General features: G+C 41.5%; 1 long non-coding RNA gene and 1 gene segment (V, D, J or C); one reads left to right on the plus strand and one right to left on the minus strand.

The window, feature by feature from the left end:
* Positions 1-23,849, minus strand: part of LOC119800474 — a 600,210-nt gene that overhangs the window by 237,589 nt on the left and 338,772 nt on the right.
* LOC119800476 lies at positions 5,039-14,527 on the plus strand. The gene is made up of 3 exons (XR_005283029.1): positions 5,039-5,158; positions 5,393-5,505; positions 14,468-14,527. It is a non-coding gene; the product is annotated as an uncharacterized LOC119800476 (long non-coding RNA).

Below are 23,849 nucleotides of genomic sequence, written 5' to 3' on the forward strand. Positions count from 1 at the left end.
CTTTTAGTCTCAGATAAAATTAATACAATTATGTACTTGGCCTCGAAGAAAATCTTTTTTTTTTTAAAAAAAGGTATGTTCTCCAATCATGATAAATGAATATAAAAATTAAGATCTCTCTCCTCCAGCACATGATTCTGATCAAAATATATTATAATATATTTTTTAAAAATTCTATGTCCTCCTTGGATAGGAAACAGGACAGAAAGGGAGGTACTTAGATCTCCTAAAATTCAAATGAATTCTTAGTCATACTCATCTTCTGAAGGTTTGCTTACTGTTGACTTTAAGAAGATGTAATGGTTCTCCCAGGTCTCTCTACAAGAAGGGAGACAACAGGAGGCTTGTGGAGTGTTATTCCTTTAGCAGATTAGGTTGAATGAGGATATCTTTTCCTCGTTATCAATGGTTTCTTTGTGAAGTTGTTTCAGGATGGAAATTGGTACGTGAAGACATGATGCTAAAGTTTACAGAAATCTGATCAAAAATCTCTCACAACACCCTGTTTCTGATTATTATATAACAACATGAACGCTGAGTTCAAAATGCAAAATAAAAATTTCCCGATGAGCAGGCACCAGCAAAGAAGCTTGCTCTGTTAACAGTTCTGGGAAGCTGAAATTTATGACACCTTGTACGTACCGACAAGTACAAGGGCAGAGTTTGTCTGCCGGGTGTGTTCCGTGCAAGGCCCTGAGGAATTGAGTTAGTTTTTCATGTCAAGTTTCATTTTGTCAAAATGTGAAAGTTATTATTGGCCGGACTGAAAGCTCTGCCTGATGACAGGAACCTTTGCTCCATCAGGTGCTGCTACTGACCCCTCCCACCTGCTGTGGAAGCTGATTGGTCCATGCAGATGCTGGGGCAACTCTGAGGAGATGGATCATGATCACTATTTATTGTTAATGATTACACTTCTACTTAGGGCATGTTGAAATGTTGTTCATTTTTACATTATAATTGTACTATCTGGAACATGTTATGAGTCCGCCTGACTGAAGATTATCATTTTCGTAGAAGTTTGGAATGAAAAATCCAAGGAAATTGATATCCGAGGGTACTGACTCAAGCTTCTTTATCTCAATGTTTGTATGAGGAGGAAAGCTTGGTTTCAACTACTATTTTAGAGGACATTTAATTTGGACATTTTCTGAAAGTGAAATTTGTTTGCCATTAGCCTGAAAAGATGAAAAGTTTAAATAAATGTTGATATTTAGCTAGAAACTCAAAAATATAAAAAAATAAACATAGAGAGAAGAAAAGGCTCAATGGATATATGAAAAACAAGATAGTCTCCCAACTGGCAATTCTTCTAATTTACTTGAGGTAAATCTGGATATAAGCTAGAATATAAAATTTCCTTCAAATTGCTCCTTGAAGTTTTTCCTTGGGACTCCTTGGGCTGTAGAGTCTTTGAGATCATGTGTGGACATAGCTGTGTGGCTAGGGAGCCTCTTTTTCAGTGGCAGGCATTGGACCCAGGACCTTGAACATGTTGCATAAGCGCTTTACCACTATGTCCTCAGGCCAGAGTGTTTTTGGTGCAGCTTTGTTGATTGGCTTCAATGAACATCACAATTACGTAAATCTCTGTGGGAGTGAGAAAGTTGGGCATAGGCTCCTGTTTATGGGAGGAGAGAGGGTGGTGGAGGAGAAATACAGTAAATTCCTCGTTCAAAGGCAATTGCTGCTGGGATTTATCCATACCTTCCCCTCTTCTGCAGCTTCAACAGGCATAGGAGGAAACACCACTATGCCCGGAGCTTTTCCCCCTCTTCATGTATAACTATTTCTTTTCTTTTTCTAAAATTGAAAAGGGGAAAATACGCTTTCTATAACAGGAGAAGTTATGGACTTTCTATTCTGTCCTTTCTTTTAAAAGACACCCAACTAGCTGTCAGGGCTCTCTTCTGACTGTGTTCCACAGAACTCTGTTGGTAATACTGTTGATAAAACCGTTGATTGATAATAATTGCTGTGGATAATTGTGTTTTGCTCCCAGTCATGTGCTCACTCTTCTGTTATGGCCACAGAGGAAACGTGAACTGAGCACGTGAACCTCACTCTGACTTTCTGTTTCTGTACTAAGGACACATGACAGAATAGGATCAACTTCTGTATCTTTGCAACTTAGAGCCCAGCCGAAGCCATAGTATGATTTCTGTGGCTTCTTACATTTATGAATTTGGAATGAAAAGGAGAAGTTTTAAACAAAATATCTTTTGTTTGTACATGAATAGCAAAAACCCAGAGACAGAAATTGGGGTTCATCCTGAAAACCAGAAAAGCAAAACAGTCAAGCCACTAAAGAGGTCTTATCCTCTATCAAGACTGGGTGATTGCAAACTAAGCAGCCTAAGCCTCTCTTTGCTCCCATTTTATATTCCCACTAGGGTTGGGATTAAAGATGTAGGCTACCACCACCTAGATTTGTTTCTGCATTGATCTTGTGTACCCCAGAGTAGCCTTGAACTCACAGAGATCCAACTGCCTCTGTCTTCCAAATCCTGGGAATAAAACTGTGTGTAATCATTACCTGACCTCTAGTGGCTTTAGCTTTGCCTCTGATCTTCGGGCAAGATTTATTTACTAAAATACAAATAATATACCACTATACTTGCTTATATTCTATTACTATTTGATAACCTGGTCCATAACACTGCACTTACCAACTGTGTGGCCTGAAAATTAAAAAAAATGCCATGTTTAAGAGCTGAGAAAATGTGTGTGCTTCTTAGTATGGTTGCTATGCTAAAGTTATTAACTGACTGACTTACAAGCAACAGATATTGATCTCTCCCAGGTCTGTAGGAAGGAAACCAAAGAACAAGTGCCAGCATGGTGGGGTTCCAGTGAGAGCCCTCCTCAGAATATAGTCTGCTACCTCTCTCATGGTGAAAGCCAGAGAATGGAAGGCATCTTAGCCTCTGACCCTGAGTGCACTAATCCACCCCTACAGGTTCTAACTGAAATGCCCTGCATCGAATACCTCTGTACTGGGGCTGGGATTATGGCAATCAAATTTCAGGGGCACAAACATTCAGTATTTAACAGTAAATATATAAAATCAGGAACACACTTGAATTTCCTGAGGGTTTCTTATCCGTTTACTGCCCACTGTAAACCTTTTGGGGAAAGAAAATTACAGACACACAGAGACAGCAGGACCTAGAAGGAAACAAATCTTTAAACAGTATTTTTCTCAGTGCTTTAGAAAGGACATTTGAGCGTAATGTTCAGTGTTAATTCTTTTAATTAAATTGTACTTAATTCACTGAAGTTATAAAAACTGAATGCTTCCCAGCCATAAAGTTGGGGTTAATTCTCTTATTCAGGAAGGAAACCTTGGAAAAATGCACATAGACTCACAGAGGACAGTGTCCATAGGTGTTGCTATTGTGGGGATCATGCTGGGTCATCTCTCATGGGAAACTGGGATTTGTTTCCCTATAGAGTCTTATTTGGGGTTATAAGTCATCTGCGGTCATTGAAGGACTCTTTGGTAGCACAGGCTCACAGATTCTCATAGGTTACTACGAATACTTTTACTTAAGTGAGTGGTGTACCATCTTACTGCTGTTCCCCAGAGACAGGGAATGAGATAGTTCGGAAAAGAAAATATACTCATCACTTAAGTTGAGAGTGTAGAACATGGAAAAGGAGCTATTTTTGGTGGTGTAAGTGGAGCGTGAGTGGCCAAGTCTCACTTCTGAGGACCCTCAACCACCAGCTTTCACTCATGGAACATTCTAACTGCCTTGCAGAGTTAAAAAGCCCAAGCTTAGGGCTTCGAATCTCACCAATTCCCGAGTTTACTTCAAGTTCTGGACTTGAAATACCACCAACCCCTACCCTGCAAAGCTTTCCATCTTGGAAAGTTCCGCCCTACTGGAAGGAAAGCTATATAAACCCTGTCTTAAGCTCAGATCTCTGCTGCTTCTCATCTGAGCAGAGGCAGCCACCCTCTTGGGATTTTTCCCTTTCCCGTGTAAGGTTTGCTGTGTGGTGTGACTCTTATGCTATTCCTTGTTTCCCCACTGCAGGATTCCTTCCCATCCGAGCTGTAACACATACAGGGGCCCTGCTATGACTATATAGAAGCCATCTAAACCTAGCAATCCTTGGTCATCAGGGCATAGACAGTGGTCATGGATCTGTGAAAAAGGTACTGATAAAGTCTTCATGCTTGGGAGCCCAGAATGGAGGTGAGCTTGACCAAGCTGTGACCTATGGTGCAGGGTTGTACTTCCAGGGCTGCATTAGCAATTGTCTAGCATTTCCTCTCAGACTGTGTGGAAGACTGAATGCCAGTAAGAAACAAGAGGAGGTCCAGTGTTGACTATGGGTGTGGCACAACCTCCTTCAGTGGCTTATATCTTCTGTATTCTCAAATGATTCAGGCAGTAGTAAGGAAAGGGGGGGAGAAAGAGAGAGAGAATGAGATTCCTGCATATTTGGCAGTTAGTTTTTCTAACATTAGTTGGAAAAATTTAAGAGACAGAAAAGAATTTGTAGTTCAGGGTTGTAGGACATATGGGTGATTTCACTCCCCAAGAGCATGCTCAGAACATTTCAATTAGCTGGTTTTATTACCTTTCAAAGTCCTACAAAGATCTCCCCAAATATTGTGGTCAACACATGCCTATCTCACGTGGTTTACTTGACTACTGCATTCCTTGCTTTACTGAGGAACACTAGGCAAGGAACCACTCAGAATATTCTCATAAATTATGTACTCCTCTTTCCTCCACTGGAAAGTGTTATATATTACATCCACATAGAAAGCAAACAATGACTCCATATCCCACAGGAATTACCTGTGAGGCTGCATCAAAGGCAAACTCATTTTGTGATGGAAGGCTGATGAATGCTGAATGGGAAGCCATAGAGAACAAGACTCTGTAGTTTCACAAAAAAAAAAAAAAAAAAAAAAAAAAACATGTTCAGGATTTTCGGTCTTAAATTTACTTTCCTTTAAAGAACTAAATGTTAAGCACTCTCATTTCCCATTTGCTTCAGATTCTTTTTTTCTTGCAGAAGCATGCAGAAATAGAGCTAAGCCACACAGCCAGAGTTGCAAGGAAGCCTGGAATGTCAGATTCAGGTTTGGGTACAGACCACCAACGTCAGGAGAGCTCCGTGTGCTCACGGCACAGAGGTAGGTGGCAGAGCGGCTGTCCTGAAGTCCTGAGAAGTGCAGGGTGCTGACACGGGCTTTGGTATCAAGTGAGTCTGATAATCTTCTATCCCGTTTCACCGCTCCATTTGACAGCAACATGGACAGAAACTGCAGTTTGTTTTTTTTTCCCCCAAATCCTGCCTGTACCAGGACAGTCTGTCTGCAGCAGTGCTTGAATAACTGCCGCAGATCGTACTGTTTTTTCCTTCCCAGGTACTCAGGAGCAGAGGCACTGTCATCTCTCCACTAACCCTGTGCAAAGAGAACATTCCAGAAGGATGGGTCACCGGTGACTCCATCACCCAGGTCTTCCTCAAGAAACCCAGGTGAGGCAACCCGAACCTTGTTGCTACTCACTGCACATTGTACAGGTAGTTCCTCTACTCTTACAGCTCCCTTAACAAGGAACAATCAACTCACAGTCTAGCTGAAACTACAGAATCACTGCTAACAGTGTCTTCATTTTTCTTCTTCCTTGTGCCAATCTCTGAGCACTCAGGTTCAGGAGACCTACAAACTGACCAGAGCTCTCCCAGTACAGCACTTCTTCCTTTTGTAGTTCACTAGTTTACTCAGACCTTCCTATTTATAAAGGAAGGGGGAAGAGGGAAAGAAGAGAAAAGGAGAGAGAGAGAGAGAGAGAGAGAGAGAGAGAGAGAGAGAGAGAGAGAGAGAGAGAGAGAGAGAGTTGTGAATGCAAACAGCTCCCTCTTCAGGACACTTAGATTACTGAGAAGCACTTCTGAGACAGAATTGTTTACATTTTTCTTATTAGAAATGAATTTTTTAGAATCTCACTGATTCCATAAGGATTTTTTTTCAAGGCGCATCAACTGAATAAACACAGACAAGGAAGAGAAACACACTGACTGATGGATTTGAACAGCGTCTCTGGGCTTCAGGCCAATGGGTGCGAGGGAACCGAGTCTTGCAAGTGCACCCATTTCTCTACTTCTCTCTGTGTGTCAGCTTCTTCCACTGGGGCTGGATGCCGCCACTAAGCAGAGGAGGTGATTGCAAACATTTCCTAGCTGGGGGTTACTTCACAGCATAGTCTCCAAGCACCAAGAAAACAATCAAACTTTCTCTTCCTACTTTCAGATTTTAAAATTTTGAGATAAAGCATAGATTACCTCCATGCAAGTACAACTCACCACATCCATATCACATTCTTAGAATTTATCCTTTCTTCAAATCAAAACTTGAACCATTTACTCATGCTCAGCTGAGTTGCAAGCCTTGACTTAAAAAAAAAAAAAAAGACAGATGTGGATTGTTTTGGGAATGGGCCTTTCTTGAAGACTTCCTTAAACACAAATCATGACTTCTGATGAACTGGGTTAATTTATGAGTCACGTTGCTCTTCTGTAGGAAGTATAATATTTCTGTGCCAAGCTGACTGCCAGAGTTAGCTTCTTCACTTCTCAATTCTTACACAAGAATGTGGGAAAAAGAACAAAGATCATAACCACTGATGTGTATTTAGTTACACATGTAGACTAGACATTAATCACATTGTTTCACCACAGCATCGAACTTTACAGAAGAGGAACTGGAGACCATCAGAAATTGCACAAATTCTTACAAATTCTTAAGCTTATATAACTTGTTAGTAGTGATGGATTGGACTCAACGACATCCACCCACTTTTTGGGCTAACACCCAATGCCATGTTTTTCTGTGTGTGTGTCTATCAATGTTTGTTAGGATTTGGGGCATGTGGGAAACAGGCAGGATTTTCCCATCATGCTCATTGCAGTCAATGTTAGATAGTTTTCTACATAAAATTTGTCTGTATTTTAAGTCCTAAACTCAATTTCCTACTGTCTCAGGCAAGATCCCACAGAAACACCATTTTCTACATGAACTCTATGACAGCTGAGACACCTAGAACTAATTTTCTCCATTAAAACCACTTGAGAAAAGGAAATACATTAGCAGAAATCAAAGGCATCACAGTCAAAATCACCTCTTTGAGAACTAGCTGATTTGGTACTTATAGGTCAAGGCTAACCAGCTTCAAGGAAGAAGCTGGGGAAAGAGTCACCTTGACCTTCTACTTCTTCCCTCTGAGCTCTGTTGGATCTCCTCTTGAGTAGAACCCAGAAGGCAAGTGTGTTCATGGATGTATTCTCCACAGATTGTTGGCCTGGGGGCTGAGCACACGGGGAGGTAGGGAGAGGGACTTCGAAGGTCAGATGGAAGACAGCAGGTAACAACTCAGTACAGGTGATGGAGATGATGAGGCCTGAGCAATGGAGACTCTGTGAGTCTTGGTAGTAATTTTGGATTCATATCGAATTGATCCTACTTATAGTTTTCTACTTTTATTAACTTTGTTCTTCGAAAATTTCATGCATGTACATAGCACACTCTGATTACTTCTGTACCACCACCATCTCTTATTCGCCTCTCATCCCTATGGCCAATTTTTCATCTCAAGTTCCATTTCTACTTCTTTGACTTTTTAAAAAATATTTATTTATTTATTATGTATACAATATTTTGTCTGTGTATATGCCTGCAGGCCAGAAAGGGGGCACCAGACCTCATTACAGATGGTTGTGAGCCACCATGTGGTTGCTGGGAATTGAACTCAGGATTATGGAAGAGCAGGCAATGCTCTTAACCACTGAGCCATCTCTCCAGCCCTACTTCTTTGACTTTTTGTTTTATGATTTACAATGGAAAAAAAAAGACATAAAAGAAGACATGACTACTCCTAAAGTATGGAGACGATTTTTTAAAATCATAGATAAAGGGAAAAATCAGGCAGCAGGAAGAGTCCATGCTGAACATATACAGCAGACTGAATGGTTAAGTTTTTTTTACCAGACTGACCAACCTCTCCACTAATGCAATAATCCAAATCAGACCAAATCAGACCGAATTAGAAGAAGCTCAGGTTTAATGGATGCCAGTGCTCTCGGGCAGCCCCCTGGGAAAATACAGAGGAAAAGGGGGATACCACGTGTTCGTTCTCTGGGGGGCAGTTTAAATAGCCTATGGGAGTGGTCTTGATCCTCCCTGGGGAGAGGGTCACCATTTGACTGGCTTTCTTGGAGGTGGAGTTTGGATTGAGGCAACTCCCAGGGGAGGTGACTTGAAATGGAACTTTCCACCCAACATACCAAAATGGATGCCAGGATCTGGGGTGAAGCCCCCAACCAAACATTCTAGACTCTTTGGATAAAGGGGTGCCAGGGACCTGAGGTGATGCTTCCAACCAGACATTCCAGACTCTTTGGATAATGGGGTGCCTGCTCAAGTCTGTCTACTTCCTGCAGACATGGGGTGTTGTGGGGAAGGAGAGAGTTGTAAGTAGGTGGGCTCACGCTCAGTGAGAGGCGTGACTGAAGAGACATCTGGTTTACTACTATCCTGGAGACCTCAGGCACCCGTTTTTTGAGGGAGATGAGAAGACAGGTGGCTAGGAGAACAAATATATTATTATTGGCTCTATGAATGGGGCTAGCCATGGGAAGACTCATTAACTGCCAGAAAGAATGGGACAGAGAAATGCCCTGGTTGTACAGGAGAGGCTCAGGTGAATAGGTGAGACACTAGAGCAGATATGCCCTTTAAAACCAGATTGTAGTTGGTAGGTGTCTTTTTGAGCCAGAAGAGTTGGTACCAATGGTGAAGTCCCAGGTGTTGGTGTTGTCTAGAAGGCCCTTTTAAGTTGGTCTTGGCTCAGACAGCAGAAGTGACCTGTATTTTTTTTTAACCAGACCTGATTTTTTGATAAAGGAGCAGAACTTTTTCAGGAACCTTTAGGTATCTGTAAGACAACTGGAACAGATTTACATCTTGGCGTCAAAGGTTAAAAGGTATGAACATTTTAGAAGACAATTAAAGGGAATTTGGAACTTTGGATTTTTGAAGATATACCTGAGACCTGTTAATCCTGGACTATGAAGCCTGTTAAAGAGGCACACCTTTTTATACTTTAAACAGGAAGCTTAATAAATGAAGTAACGAGTTACCAGTACCTTAAGTCATCAAATGTCATTAGACAGATCTAAGTAGTCAGCATAGGTTTTTGCATCTAGGATACAAGGGTGCATTTAGTAAGATCATTTCAAGTGATATGCAAGTTCACACTGACATATTTAGGCTCTTGGCATACCCACAGAAATATGAAGCCCTTCCACAAAGGTAGAGAGTAGAATTTGCTTCATGGAGATTTCTTTGCTTGCAGAATATGTTTCTATGAAGTTGTTATTCAAAGTCAAAATGTGCCAGATGGCTATGAAGAAAGGTCTAACATATTTCACAGAATTTGAAACTCTTGACATAAATTAATCAACTTTTCTTTCCTTCAAGGCCAAATTCAGACTATTAAAAAGTAATTAAGAATGTTCTGAAGTATGTGCTTTATTAGAGTTCTTCTAACAGAATATTTGAATGTTAAGATGATAAAATTAAATAAATAATGGCCAGTGACCTTTCTGTCCAAATCATATGGATATGGAATAAGGATTTTATAGTTTAAGAAATTGGTCATCCAGATCACTGATAGAATATCCCTAAATGCGGCATTTTTGCCATAATAGGTACCAAATTAGGCATGTTACCCTAAAGGTATTACTTTTCACAGAAATTAGGAGTGAGACTATATCCAAGTTTTATTAAAGTCTTTACTGAGAAAAATCAGTAGTAAAAAAATACTGATTCCACAAGGGGTTATAGGAAGAGAATGCAAATGAGTTGACCTCAAATTAAGGTATCATTTGTATCCATGTGGTGGTTTGAATGAAGATGGCTCCCTTAGGCTCACATATGCTTGGTCCCTAGTTGGGAATGTTTGGGAAGGATTAGGAGGTATGGCCTTGTTGGAGAAGGTATGCCACTGGGGGTAGGCTTTGAGCTCTAAAATACCCATACCAGGTCCAGCCTGCTTTCTCTGTCCCCAACTTGCTGAGGAGATGAGAGCCCTTGGATACTGTGCTTGGTGCTATAGTCCTCGCCATGATGGTCATGAACTCACGCTCTGAAAACAAGCCTCTAACTGAATGCTTTCTTTGTGAGTTGCATTGATGATGATGACCGCAATCGAACAGCGACTAGGTCAGTTCACATTACAATCTGGGGTTAATTTTTCTTTCCGCTTTGCAGGTTAACTTCCCACTCACAGAAATGTAAAGCATCTGCACATTTCCCTCAGTAACACATTGCTAAGTAAACAAGCTGCGCCAAGAAAGAAGTGCATTTCCCAGGAGTGTCAGATTAATGTTCACTTGAAAATGCTCTCCTGAGCCCCCTATGCTCCTCCTACAAAGCTAACTCTTTCTTAGCAGATCCATAATATTTTCTTTCACAGTGCTGTTAATAAATGACCTTGTCGTTTCCCACTGTCCTTCCTAAGGAGAGATGCATGTTCAAATGCCTTTGTATAATGCAAGAACTCAGTCTTCCATAGTTTTTTTTGAAAGTTTATGTATAGCATTTATTTAGTGGATTATGAAGGGAAAAGGAAAGGGGGAAGAAGAGAGAGAGAGACAGAAAGAGACACACAGAGAAGGGGGGAGAGAACAGAAGTTACCTTTTCAGAAGAGAGATGGAAAGAGTCTTCCATACTTTTGAAACTCATCAGCAGCTCTTTGTCCAAGTTACAAATGCCAAGCTGGCTTCAGGAAATTTATTAGGTTTATTGAAACAAGTTTTCTTTTGTCAAATCTCCTGTTGAACTTTCTCAAACATCACCTTATGAAGATTGGCTGAGAATTTATTTGTAATGTTTACCATAGTCCAAACAGTGGTCTCCCTGTTGATCAAGGGAATATATTTCAAGGGAATGAATTTCTAAGCCTTATACTTTCCTATGCAACCTTCAAAATGGCCTAAAAACTTGATTATAGTTTTCATATATTTGCCCTTATTTCCCAGTTGCCTTTGCCCAGTTTGTACAAAAGGGATAACTTACAATAGTGCCTTCTACTTGAAAAATTCAGGGATGTCAGTATTTTTTCTTTATTGAAAACCATAATATACTAGCAAAAGAGCAGTAAAACAAAAAGCAAAATAAAACAAAAATCTCCAAACAAACAAACAACAAAATATACCCAGTGAGACTTCACTGGGGAAAAACAAATCTTTCTTTTGCAGTTGCAGAGAGCTTCTTGTTTAGAGGTGGGAGCCCTTGTCTACCATGGCCTGAAGCTGTGTAGGCCCTCTGTATGATGACACCATCTCTGTGAGTTCATATACTCATCAGTCTTGTATCTGGAAGACACATTTTCCTTGGAGTCATCCATCCCCTGTGGCTCTTATTATTATTTTTTTTGCCTCCATTTCTGTATAGCATATATGTATAGTCCTGAGGAGAGGGGTTTGATCAAGATATCTCATTTAAGACTGAGTGTTCTAAAAATCTCTTTCTCAGCACATTGTTTATTTCTGAGCCTCTGTGTTAGTCCATCTACTTCATGAAGAATCTTCTCTGATGATGGTTAAGCAAGGCATTGATAGATGTGTATAGCAGAATGCCACTAGGAAAGTCATTGTATTGCTATGTCCCTTTAGCAGAATAATAGTATTTGTTGTTCTCCTAGCCCAGTCTCAGATTCTTGGTCCCTCTAGCACTGTCAGGCATGAGTTCTGTCTCATGGTGTGGGTCTTAAATCCAATCAGAGAGTGGTTGTTTACCCAGCAATGTTCGTGCCACTATTGTACCAATATTCCATGCAGGCAGTTTATCATTGTAGATGGCAGGACTTGTAGCTATTTTAGTGGTTACAGTCACCTTTATCCTCATGACTCCTTTGGGTACCATGGACATTAGTCATGGATGAAGGCACCAGCTTATCTTCTCCGTGTTCAAAGAGAAATGTACGTGCTGTTTGCCGAAATAGGGCCTTACCATCGGTTTGTGAAGAGGTGAAGAGCAGACAATAGTCTTGGCCATAGCCTGAGTTGTTCAGGCTCTTTGCCCAGTACTCAACTAGATGTAACCATTTCTGACACGAGAAGTTTCACTTGGTGGTGAAAGATATCTATCTAGGGCATTGTCTCCTTCATTATTTCATTACTCCATTTAGATTTCTTTCAAATATGTAAATATTTTTAAAAACTTCTTCAGTGGGAGGTTTCCACACGATGCCTCAAATAACCTTTAGTGTTGTCTCTTCCCATATTTTCTATTTAATCCTCCATTGCGTCCATCCCTCTCTCCACTTAGTCCTCCTACTCCAGTCTCACCCCATCTCTCCACACAACTATATATACTATTCGCCTTCACTTGGGGATTCTCCACTCCCCTCTAGCCCCTTACTTAATATCTAGTGTCTGTGGTTGTATGTATTATACATAAACATTGAAGGCTTAAAAGCTAACATCCCCATATAAGAAAAACATGCATTATTTCATTATTTTCTTTTTGTAACAGCTGAATAATATTCCATTGTGTAAATATATATTTTCATTATGCACTTATCCATTAATGGACATCTTAGGCTGTTTCCAGTTTCTGGCTAGAACACAATAAACATCGATGAGTAGGATGTAGAGTCCTTTTGGGGTACACACAAGTGTTGTATAGCTGAATATGGGGGTAGATCTATTCCCAGCTTTCTAAAGAGCTGCCACACTACTTCCCATAGTGGCTGTATAAATCAGCACTCTCATCAGCAGTGAGTAAGTGTTAGCCTTTCCTCACATCCTCACTAGCCAGAGCTGCCACTCCTTTCAATGATCTCAGCATTGCTGATGGGTATAAGATAAAATCTCAGAGTAGTTTTCATTTGCATTTCCCTTATGACCAAGGATGCCAAACATTTCTTTAAGTGTTTCCTTAGTCATTTGTGCTTCATCTCTTGAGATTCTGTTTAGTTCTGTACCTCATTTAGAAATTGTCTTGTTTTCTAAGTGTCCAGGGTTTTTTTCTCTTTATATATTTTCAATATCAACCCTGTATTGGATGTACAGTTTGTAAAGATCTTTACCTATTCTGTAGCCTGTCACTTTTCCTGAGTGATGGTATCATTTACCACACAGAAATCTTTTGGCTTCATGAATTCCCGTTAATTGTTGGTCTTAGTGCCTGTGCTATTGCTGTCCTTTTCAGAAAGTTCTTTCTTGTGTCAATGAGTTCAAACCTATTCTCTGAACACACTTCTATCATGTTCAGGATATCTGCTGTTATACTGAGGGCCTTGATCCATTTGAAGTTGAATTTTGTGCAGGGTTATGAATATGGATTTAATTCTTTTACATGCAGCTATTCATTTGACCAACACCACTTGTTGAAGATTCTGTGTCCTTCAGTGTGTATTTTTTTTTTGTCAAAAATCAGGTGTCCATAGTGTGTAGATTTATTTCTGGGTCTTAAATTAGATTCCATTGATTAACATGTCTGTTTTCAGGTATGCTGCTAAGTTAGCAATACGAGGTCTCTCCAGTTTGTTATGTTCACTTATGTTGTAAACTTGTCTCTTAGAATTGCCTTGATTATGTTACATAGGTTTGTTGTGTTTTTATTTTCATTATTTTCTAAAAAATTTAAAATTGCTTTCTTGATTTATGTCTTTACCCATTTTTCATTCGGTAGAGAGCCTTCAATTTTCCATGAGTTCATAAAATTTCTGTTGTTGATATCTATCTTGAATCCATGGTGATCAGATAGAATGCAGGGTCTTATTTCACTTTTCTTGTCTCTGTTGAGACTTGCTTTGTGTCAAGTGTGTGCTCAATTCTAGAGAAAATTCCATGAGCTGCTGGGAGGAAAGTATATTCTTTTGTGTTTGGGTACAATGTTCTATAAATGTCTGCTAGATCTATTTGATTTATGACATTATTTAGCTCTACTATTTCTCTGTTTTGTTTTTGTCTGGGTAACCTGTCTATTGACGACAGTGGGGTACTGAAGTCATCCATTATCATTGTGTGAGGGTCAATATGTGATTTTATCTGTAGTAATGTTTCTTTTATGAACATGGGTGCTCTTGTGTTTAGTACATAAATGTTAAGAATTGTAATATATTTTGATTGGACTTTTTATTTGATGAATGTGTAGTATCCTTTCCTATCTCTTCTGATTAGTTTTGAAGTATATGTATTTTGTCAGATATTAAAATGGCTATACTGGCTTGCTTCTTGGGTCCATTTGCTTGAAATATCATTTTTTCCAACATTTTATCTTGAGATAATTCCATCTTTGATGGAAAGGCATCTTTTTTTTTTTTTGGATGCAGCAGAAGGCTAGATCCCATTTTCTAATACAATCAGTTAGTCTGTGTCTTTTTATTTGTCTAACTCTTCTGACATTATTTGCTTCTTGTGTTTTCTTAGGTTTGGTTAGCATCTTCAACATGAAGTTTTTATTCTAGTGCCTTTTGTAGAGTTGAATTGGTAAGTAAACACTGATTAAATTTAGTTTTACAGTGGAATGGTTTTCTTTCTCTGTCTATTGTGATAGATTTTCTGGCTCTAGAAGTCTGGCTTGGCACCTGTGGTCTCTTTGAGTTTATAAAACATCCATCCATCCCAGCCCTTATGAGTCTCCATTAAGAAGTCAGATGTTAGTTGTGTGGATTTACATCTGGGTCTTTGATTCAATTCCATTGATTCACCTGTCAGTTTTTATGCTATTACCATGTGGCTTTCTTTTATTATTACTATAGCTCTGTAGTAGAGCTTGAAATTACGTATGGTGCTATCTCTGGAAATTCTTTTATTTTACAGGATTGCTAAATCCTGGAATTTTTGTTTTTTCCAGATGAGGTTGAGTATTGTTCTTTCAAGGCCTGTAAAGAATTGTGCTGGGGTTTTTAGTGGGGATTGTATTGACTCTGTAGATTGCTTTTTAGTAAAATGGCCATTTTTAGTACATTAATCCTCCTAATTCACGAGCATGGGAGATCTTCCCATCTTCTGATTTCCTCAATTTCTTTCTTCAAAGACTTGAAGTTCTTGTCAAACAGATCTTTCCCTTGCTTTGTTAGAGTCACACCAAGATATTTTATAGGCTATTATAAAGGCTGAGTATTCTCTGACTTTTTTTCTCAGCTCATCTATCATTCAACAAAGAAGCCAAAATTATACAATGGAATACAGAAAGCATCTTCAACAAATGGTGCTAGTCTAACTGTATTTTGGCATGTGGAAGAATGCAAATAGATCCATATCCTCCACCCTCTACAAAACTCAAGTCCCAGTGGATCAAAGACCTCAACATAAATCCAGGTACAATGAACCTGATGAAAGAGAAAGTGGGAAATAATCTCAAATGCATTGGCACAGGAGACAACTTCCTAAGCAGAACACCAATAGCAAAGATACTAAGATTGACATTTAATAAACAGGGCATATGAAATTGAAGAGCCTCTCTCTGTTAAGCAAAGGACCCCATCAATGGAATAAAACAGCATCCTACATAACAGGAAAAGATCTTAACCAGCCCCACATCTGACAGAGAGCTGATTTCCAAAATATATAAAGAACTCAATAAATTAGATATCAACAAACCAAATAATCCAATTTTTAAAAAGTGGGGTATAGATCTAAACAAAGAATTATTAATAGAAGAATCTCAAATGACTGAGAAACACTTAGGAGATGTTTAAAATCCTTAGTCATCAGGGAAATGCAAATCAAAATGACTGTGAGATTCCATTCTACACCTGTCAGCATGGCTAAGATAAAAAACACAAGCTCATGCTGGAGAGGATGTGGAGCAAGAGGAATACTTCTCCACTGCTGGTGGGAGTGCAAACTTTTATATCCACCTTGGAAATCAGTATGGCAATTTCTCAGAAAACTGGAAATCAGCCTACCACAAGATCCAGCTATACCACCCTTGGGCATCAAAGGATGCCCAATCATGCCATAAGGACACTTGTCCAACTATGTTCATAGCAGCTTTGTTGTTTATTATTAGTTATGTTTGTTAATCTTTTACCATTCCTAATCTAGAAGTTAAACCTTACCAGGGAGGTTCTCAGCATTCACATCAGGCAAGTTACAACCAACTATAACCCCAGCACCAGGGAATTTGATGTCTTCTGGCCTTTATGGGGCCTACATGTGCATACAAACTTATGCAGGTACACACACACTTATACATAAATAAAATAATAAATAGATAACTAAAAAAGAACTTACAGTATGCCGAGCAAGGACTTCTATGGGACTGTCGCTTTGAAATAACCCTTCACCTGTGCCCACTGGTGCAGTAGTGGCATGACTGTTATTGGGTAACTAACTGCTTTCCGGCTGTATTTGAGAACTCTAAAGGAAGAAAATAAAAATCATGCCTGGTATTTTTAAACCTGATAAAGAGGCCTAACTGGGGAAGTCATAGGCTTTAGGAGGACCCAAGTTATATTTTGTTATTTTGTTCTTATTTTGTCATATGGTTGCCTTTTAAATACTTGATCCCAGCTGGTGATGCTGTCAAGGAGACACAGGAGCTGTGGTCTCCTTGGAGGAAGTGTGCCACTGGGGGCGGGCTTTGAGAGCTTACTGCCCCACAGTACCTCCAGTTTGCTTTCTCTCCTCGTGCTCATGGCTGAGATGTGAGTCCCAGCTTCCAGCTCCAGCTGCCCTGCCTGCTCCCTGTCACCTGCTGTCATGCTGCCCTGTCGTGGCTCTAGCTCTCTGGAGCCATAGGCTCCAATAACCTTTTTCTTCTATAAGTTGCCTTAGTCATGGTGGTTTATCACGGCAACAGAAAGTAATGAGTATAGGTAGTTTTTAGAATAATTAACAAATTGAAAGACTTGGACAAAATTCTCAAAGGATAGCTTCAGGTTAAGCTCAAGAATTTGCTTGATCTCAGTGACACTGAAATGTCGGACCCGTCCTATGCAACACAATCATTTTGACAGCCAACAAAATAATACACGTGATCACACTTTGCAGAACTATACAGCTTTGTGCATCCCCTATATTTTATTATTGTTTTGAGAATTACAGCGTATAGAATTATGCCTGTGTTTTCTACAGTTGCTTATGAGTACTTTTTCCTCCAAAGAAAAGCAAGTCTTCCTGTGCACGCTACTGGTACCCCAGCCACTTCCTGCTATTTCTGCACAGATGCTGAGATCTGAGGTTTCTGTTAGCTCCTCTCTGTTGCCTGTGTCACCGTGCCTCTCTCCATGAGCGCGCAGAAATACATCGCAGCATCTTCCATGTGCAAGTCTGTGATCTCCAGGCTGAAAGACTTCGCTGCTCTCTGGAAGTTCACGGAGAAACGGTCCTCCTTTGCGTTCTGCTGCCTGTAAGCTTCCTGGCGAATAACGAGAGTCATCCGCCCTCTTTGCTGTCTGTACCAGAACAAGTTATAATTACTAGTATCATTTGTGTCGTAAGTGCAGTCCAGGGTTGCCGACTCTGCCTCCTGCACGAACATTTCCTGCTGAGGCTGAGTGACCGTCTGGGCCATGCTGGCTCCTGTGGAACAGAAGAGGGAAATGACTCCACTGTGGAATCTGTCAGAGAGAGAAACACTGTCAACCTGGTTCCTGTCTTATCTGCCTTTCCTCCTGATTCCAGTGCCAGGCAGCCCATACCAGCCTTCTGCTTCCCGGAAGCTGGGCCCAATGAAGCCGGTCTCAGAGCTCAGTGTTGTTAATCCTTCTCCCTACTTCCCATTCCTAAACCATACTAGTAAAAACAAACGGGTTTGCTCTCCTACCAAGAGAGGCAGAAACCAAGAGCGTCCACAGCAAGTATTGCCACGCCATGTTGGAAGCTAGATTCTGATTCAGTTCTTGCTGTCAGCTAGACTCGAAACACCACACCTTCAAAACAGGAAGTGGAAAGCTGAGGAGCCTGTCATTGATATCTGACTTAGAAAACTTGCCCTTGTGTTTTATCTTTCTCTCAGAGAAACAATCTTTCTCAAGTGAAAAAAAAAAAAAAAAAAAAAGACATGGTCAGAACCAAACATTCTCTGGAATAAGAAAGAAAAGAAGAAAGTGATAAGTTGTGTTTGTAAAGACAAAATGGGGGAAAAGCCAGGTGTGTGGTATGTACCTTCAGTCCCAGCATTCCGGAGGTAGAGATAAGATCTTTGACTTCAAGGGCAGCTTGGTCTATGGAGTGAGTGGCAGGACAGCCAGGGCGGTGTCGAGAAACTGTCTCAGAAAACAAAAAGGCAAGAAACAAAAACTAAGCCCAAACCCAAAACAAGCAAAAGCTTTGGGTGGTGGCAGTGTGGATACTGAGAACAGAGTCAAGGCTAACGCAATGATGGAGTTTTCTGTACGTGTTTTTCTTTATCCTTCTTTTTTCACCCTATCCCCTTCCATCTCTCTCTTTCCGCTCCTGGTTCTGTCTGAAAAGTTGATATCATAAAATAGTCTTTGGGTTTAATGACAATTCTTTGACCAATAATTTAAAAAATATCATATGTTAAATGTGGACGTGTGCCTCGGTATGTGTATGGAGGTCAGAGGGCAGCTTTTAGAAGTTGCCTTCTACCGTGTTTGGAGGCAGGATTTCCTCAGTATTTCTGCTACTACCCTGTCTATGGCAGGGAAGCTGCTGGTGATCCTAGGTGATTCTCCTTTTTGCACCCCCAGCTCGACATGGGAATCCTGGGATTTAAAATACATTTTATTGTGACTAACTTCTTATGTGGTTTTGGGGATTTGAACTCGGGTCCAGGTTGTGTAGCAAATGCTTCACCCATTGAACTATTTCCTCAGGCCCATGACCAATAATGCTTTGATGGTTTGAGACATGATTAACCTAATTCTAACAGTGAGAACGTTCAGATAATGGAGAAAATTGGAGCCAGGAATTTCAATACTAACTGTATTGTTATTTGTGGGAGATATTTTTTCTTTTTGTGAGAGATGTGTGGCTTTGGTTATGTCAAGGACCTTTACAGCACTGGTGGGAAGCTTTATTGTGAAGGGTTTTGTCAATGTTTCTTCATGATTTTGTGGAGGCAAAACCCCCAAACAACAAAAGAGCACAGCTTATTGCTTATTGATGAGCATCGTCCCCATGCACTGCTGACAGCTCGTCATCAGCTTGCATTGTTCTCTAGACACGTGTTTCTCCATGAGAGAGGAAAGGGCACACATTACAGTCCTTATTCTATAATGAGGCACCCGAACAAAAACGAGGATGCACAATGCAGAGAACCGTGAATCTCATTTCCATGAATTTTCTCTACCTACAGAATCGGTGTCACCCAGCTGTAGTCAAGGACACCTCCACAGCGTCAGGCCTTCTGTAAAGGCCTCTCCCTTCATAAAATCAGACAGAGAATAGAAGATCAAATTAAAAGCTTTGGAGAATGGTGGCTCTAATTCTCCTGTCTTGTTTGTTGTTTCCATTTGGAAAGCTTGGTCCGTATTTTTTTTTTTCAGAGATGTTTTTAATAATGGAGGATTCCTTAAAGCATGCTTTTTGTTCTACTTACTGTCATGTGGTGGAAACCATGGGAAATGTTAGACATGTTATGGGTCTACAGTTTCCCTTTACCTTCCCAGCTTCCTATAGGAACCCCTAGGTGATGGGACTGCCTTCCTTACAAAGTCATCCCAGTTCAAGGTGTGGATTTACTAATAAAGGTCTCCTGATGCTTTCCTGATATGCTGTGCCTGTCAGGTCTCAGATCCCAAGCTCCATCTTGCTCTTGATATCTTCTCCTGGCTCACCAGGCACAGCTAATAGAACTTCAGAATCTGATAGTCACCATCCAATCATGTACCAGTAAAGTTACTGAACTCTGACGATTCAGTACGATGATGTATGTCACAAACTTTCAAGTGGACAGTGGTAATGTGAGGATAGGCAGAGGGTGATCCATGAAAAATTCCAGTATGCAAGCTTAGCCGAGCAATCCCACATGGCAACTCTGGTCACAAGGTTTCTCACTAGAGTCAGACATAAAACTCGAGAAACACCCATGAATATCGTACACCCACTGCTGTGTTCTCATGAGAACTACAAACGCAGAAGGCAGGCACAGTGGCACCATGGGAAGAAGCTACCCTCCTAGCTGGCAGTTGACTAAAGAGCACCAAGGTTCTCAGGCATGAGAACCGTCTTGAGGAACCAGGCACATTCCCTGGTAAGGAGAGGGCCTATAATTAGGCAATAAAAATGGTGCACTTCCAAGATAACCCAAGATCGCTTGCTTCTTCCTCCTCTCATGACCTGAGACAAAAGCCTGGAAGCCTAAAACAAGGGCTTCATGGGCTTTTTCTCCTGCCACTAGTCCTCCTGCACATGGACTGACTGCACGGGTTCAAGTCTAATCAGGACATGCCACAGAACAGTTGTGTGTTACCTGGTCATCCCATCCTTCTTAAAACTGATCAGCCCTAAGCTTGAGGAGGAAAGCTCTTCGGAGACCTAAAACCCAGTCCCCGAGAGTAGGTGGGAGTAGATGGGAATGCTGTCCCCTCTTTTTGCAGGTTTTTTTCTCTCTCTGTGTGTCTGCTGTATGATACATGGGTTTCTTCACTTTTCTTCCACTACTGATCATGTCTGCTCCTGTCTGTTCTTTGGGTGTGTATCAGTGAGGTAACTTTTTTTTAAAACAACTTTTTATTGATTCTTTGTGGATTTCACATCATGCATTCTGATCCCACTCATCTCCCTGTCTCCTCACTTCTGCCTTCTGCCTTTGCAACCTCCACCGCCAACAAAATTTAATAGTAAAGCCAAACCAACCAAACAAAAACAAATAAAAAAACTTGGTCTGAAAGCTGCAGTGTGGCCCAGTGAGACACACGATGGACCTTCCAGTTATTATATCTTTACTTGCGAGTGCTCACTGCAGTGAGTCATTGGCCTGGCATCTGGCTTCTGCTACACCCTTAATACTGGGCCCTCACTGGAACTCTGCTTGGATATCCTGTCATTGCCTTGTGTCATGGAGATGCTGTAGCCTTGGATCTGCAGGTCTGGCCCCTTCACATACTCCAGCAGTTTATAGATGAGCTGGGTGTTGGGATGGGGTACCTAGCAGTCCTGGTTCTGTTCTGGACCTGGGTGGTAGCTTGGTTGGTCAGCCTGTCAGCTTTCCCCATCACCACCATTTGGGGAAGCTCCCCAGCACTGCTGAGGCTAGCTCCTCCAATGTAGCAGACAGCAAGGAATGGGGCTTCTCCTGCTTTCCCAGCCTTTTTAAAGATCTTCTGCAGATAACTATTAGTGCAAGGAAATCGCGCCCTCTTCAGGTCAAGGACATAACTACTGTTATCATTGGATTTTAGGGCCCACAAGATGGCTCAGTGGGTGGAGGAGACTGAGCCAAGCCTGAAGACCTGAGTTCAATCCCTGGGACCCACAAGTCCACAGAGAAAAGAGAACCGACTCCTGCAAGTGGTTCTCTGACATCCACAGGTGTGGCTCTGCATCATGCAGCATAAATTAAAGATCAGTAGGTAAATAAATAAAAAGCTATCACGAAAGCAATGTGATTTTCAGATTTATATTTATGCTAAATGTAAATAACAATATTTAAAATGTACCCAGTTATTTCCTTTATCACTGCTTTTAAGTCTTACCTTTACCACACTTTTCTGCCCAAAAGAATCCTGTGACTGCACTAGAATACACCAATGCACGTTTAATCTCTTTTAAAATTCTGATACAAGGTTTTTGTAGTTTAGGCTAGCCTTGACCTTCCAGAGGTGTTGGGGATGACCTGAATTCCTGATCCTCCTGCCTCCACTTCCTGAGTGTCAGGATTACAGGCACGCTCTGCATTGCCCAGCGGCACTAGGTAATGCATCAGACCTTCCTGCATGCTAGGCACATGCTCTATGGACCACACTGTATCCCTAGTCTCTGATGCTTCTCTTTAATGTTCTTCCAAGTGTATTGAGTGATTATAGAATACATTTTGAGCCCAATCTTAGAGATTTGTCAGTGCTTGCCGAACACTGTGCTCTGGTAGGATGAATGCTGACGTGTGCGGGGAAATGCCTTTCCTCGTGGAGATGTTACTTCCTGACTTCACATACTCAGCGGAGGAACGGTGAGCACATCTCACGACTGTGTGCCACTCAGAGCTGATTGGCTTGATTCAGCACTGTGTGACACTGGAAGAGAAGGATGACTCTGGCAGCCAGAGGGGACGGCGCTGGAGCGGGCAGTGAGCTTGAGGCACCGTGGGTCCGTGAGGAAAATAGACTGTAAGACAAGGGAATTTGGAGAAGAGCTGGACATGCAGCTAAGTAGTGGAGGCAAGTTGATTTAGGGGAGACCATGGTGACAGTTAAGGGAGTCTAGGCAGTGAGAGGCCAGCATAACAAAGGGACAAGGCAAGGGCATCTTCTCCAGCAGAACAGGCTGACCAGAGCAAACCTCAGAAAGGAGGTCCCAGATTGGGAGCCCAGAGAACATGCTATCCCCGTGCACTGGGGTGGTTATACAGGAGGAAAAGAGAGGGACGGGACGGAGAGTGGGAAGCAAAGTCTTCCTTTTTTGGATGGCCACTGGCCACTATTGTAGTTCTGGAATACTAATTGCAGTGGTTTTGAGAAATTTTCATAATTGAACCAAAAATAAAAAAACTTTTCAAAATGGTGTGGCCCTGACTAACCCTGCTGATTTTTGTCTTCATAGATAGGCGGCAAAGGGTGTGCGTGGCTGTCTATCGAGCTCTCTCTGGACGAGGTCTCTGTCCTCATCACAGGGCTCTTGAGGCGTCTCTAGTATTGAAGCTCTGAGGAAAGATGCTGTCTTCATGCCTTAGGTTTCCAACCTCTGGGGTTTGCAGTGGGCCATTGTTTTTCTTCAACTCATTAGCTCAAAAGACATATTTCCCATAACCAGCAGGGCCACCCCTGTGATTTACTCCAACAACAAACACTTTGAATCTGCCCAAGGCTCTCTATAGGGACCGCTTTCTACTTGGCATCTCCTTCTCTCATAGGCTCCTTTCTACAGATCCCACCTCTTCTATGGAGGTTGCAGCCTCCGTAGGTCACCTCCCTTCTTCCCTTTGCACCCACACTCTTCCTCTTTCATCCTATGCTGATTACCAAAACCCGGATCTGCCCACCACTCATCTGTTTATACAGGAAAGGAGAGGCCAGATTGTTTTCGTGGGAAAGTCTCCTCTGCTTCTTAGTCCCTGCCCCCGGCCTTCTCAGGGAAATCTTACTATTGCTGCCCAACAACACCAGACCCTATGGTAATTCTGTAGCCACTCCCTGGAGGCACTCTCCTGCCTCTCCCTCTGGTTCCACTCTAACCATATCCTCTTTGAATTAGACAACCTAACTCACCTCATTACCCAGTCCAGAGACTCTGTGTACTTCATGGTTGAACTCCAAGGACACAGGGACCCCATATACTCTTCCGGTATACTAGCTTCTTACTGGGGCTGTCCTTTCTGGACAATGTTCAGCCTGAGAAAGTGAGGTTACTGCATAGGAAAATGGGGATGCCTTTCTAATGGTTTTCATTCCATCTCATGTTCCTTTTGCCCCAGCTCCTCAGGAGTTTTCTTCCTCTGTTGGACTTCAGTCTATGTCTATCTTCTGGCTACTCAACCCAGTGGCTGTATCCTTGTATTCCTGCATCTAGTCATCGAACTCTTCCCAACAACCGGATGCTCATTGTCCTCAGTTTCAACTTCTAGATCTAAGATACGCTCACCCACTCTCCCTCTTTACATGCCTGTGTGTCTTTTCCACCCTTAACATGGGGCCAGCTGACATCATCACCACAACACTGTTTGCAACAGCCTTCTAAG

The sequence above is a fragment of the Arvicola amphibius genome, chromosome 13, assembly GCF_903992535.2.
Source record: "Arvicola amphibius chromosome 13, mArvAmp1.2, whole genome shotgun sequence".
NCBI classification, from domain to species: Eukaryota; Metazoa; Chordata; class Mammalia; order Rodentia; family Cricetidae; genus Arvicola; species Arvicola amphibius.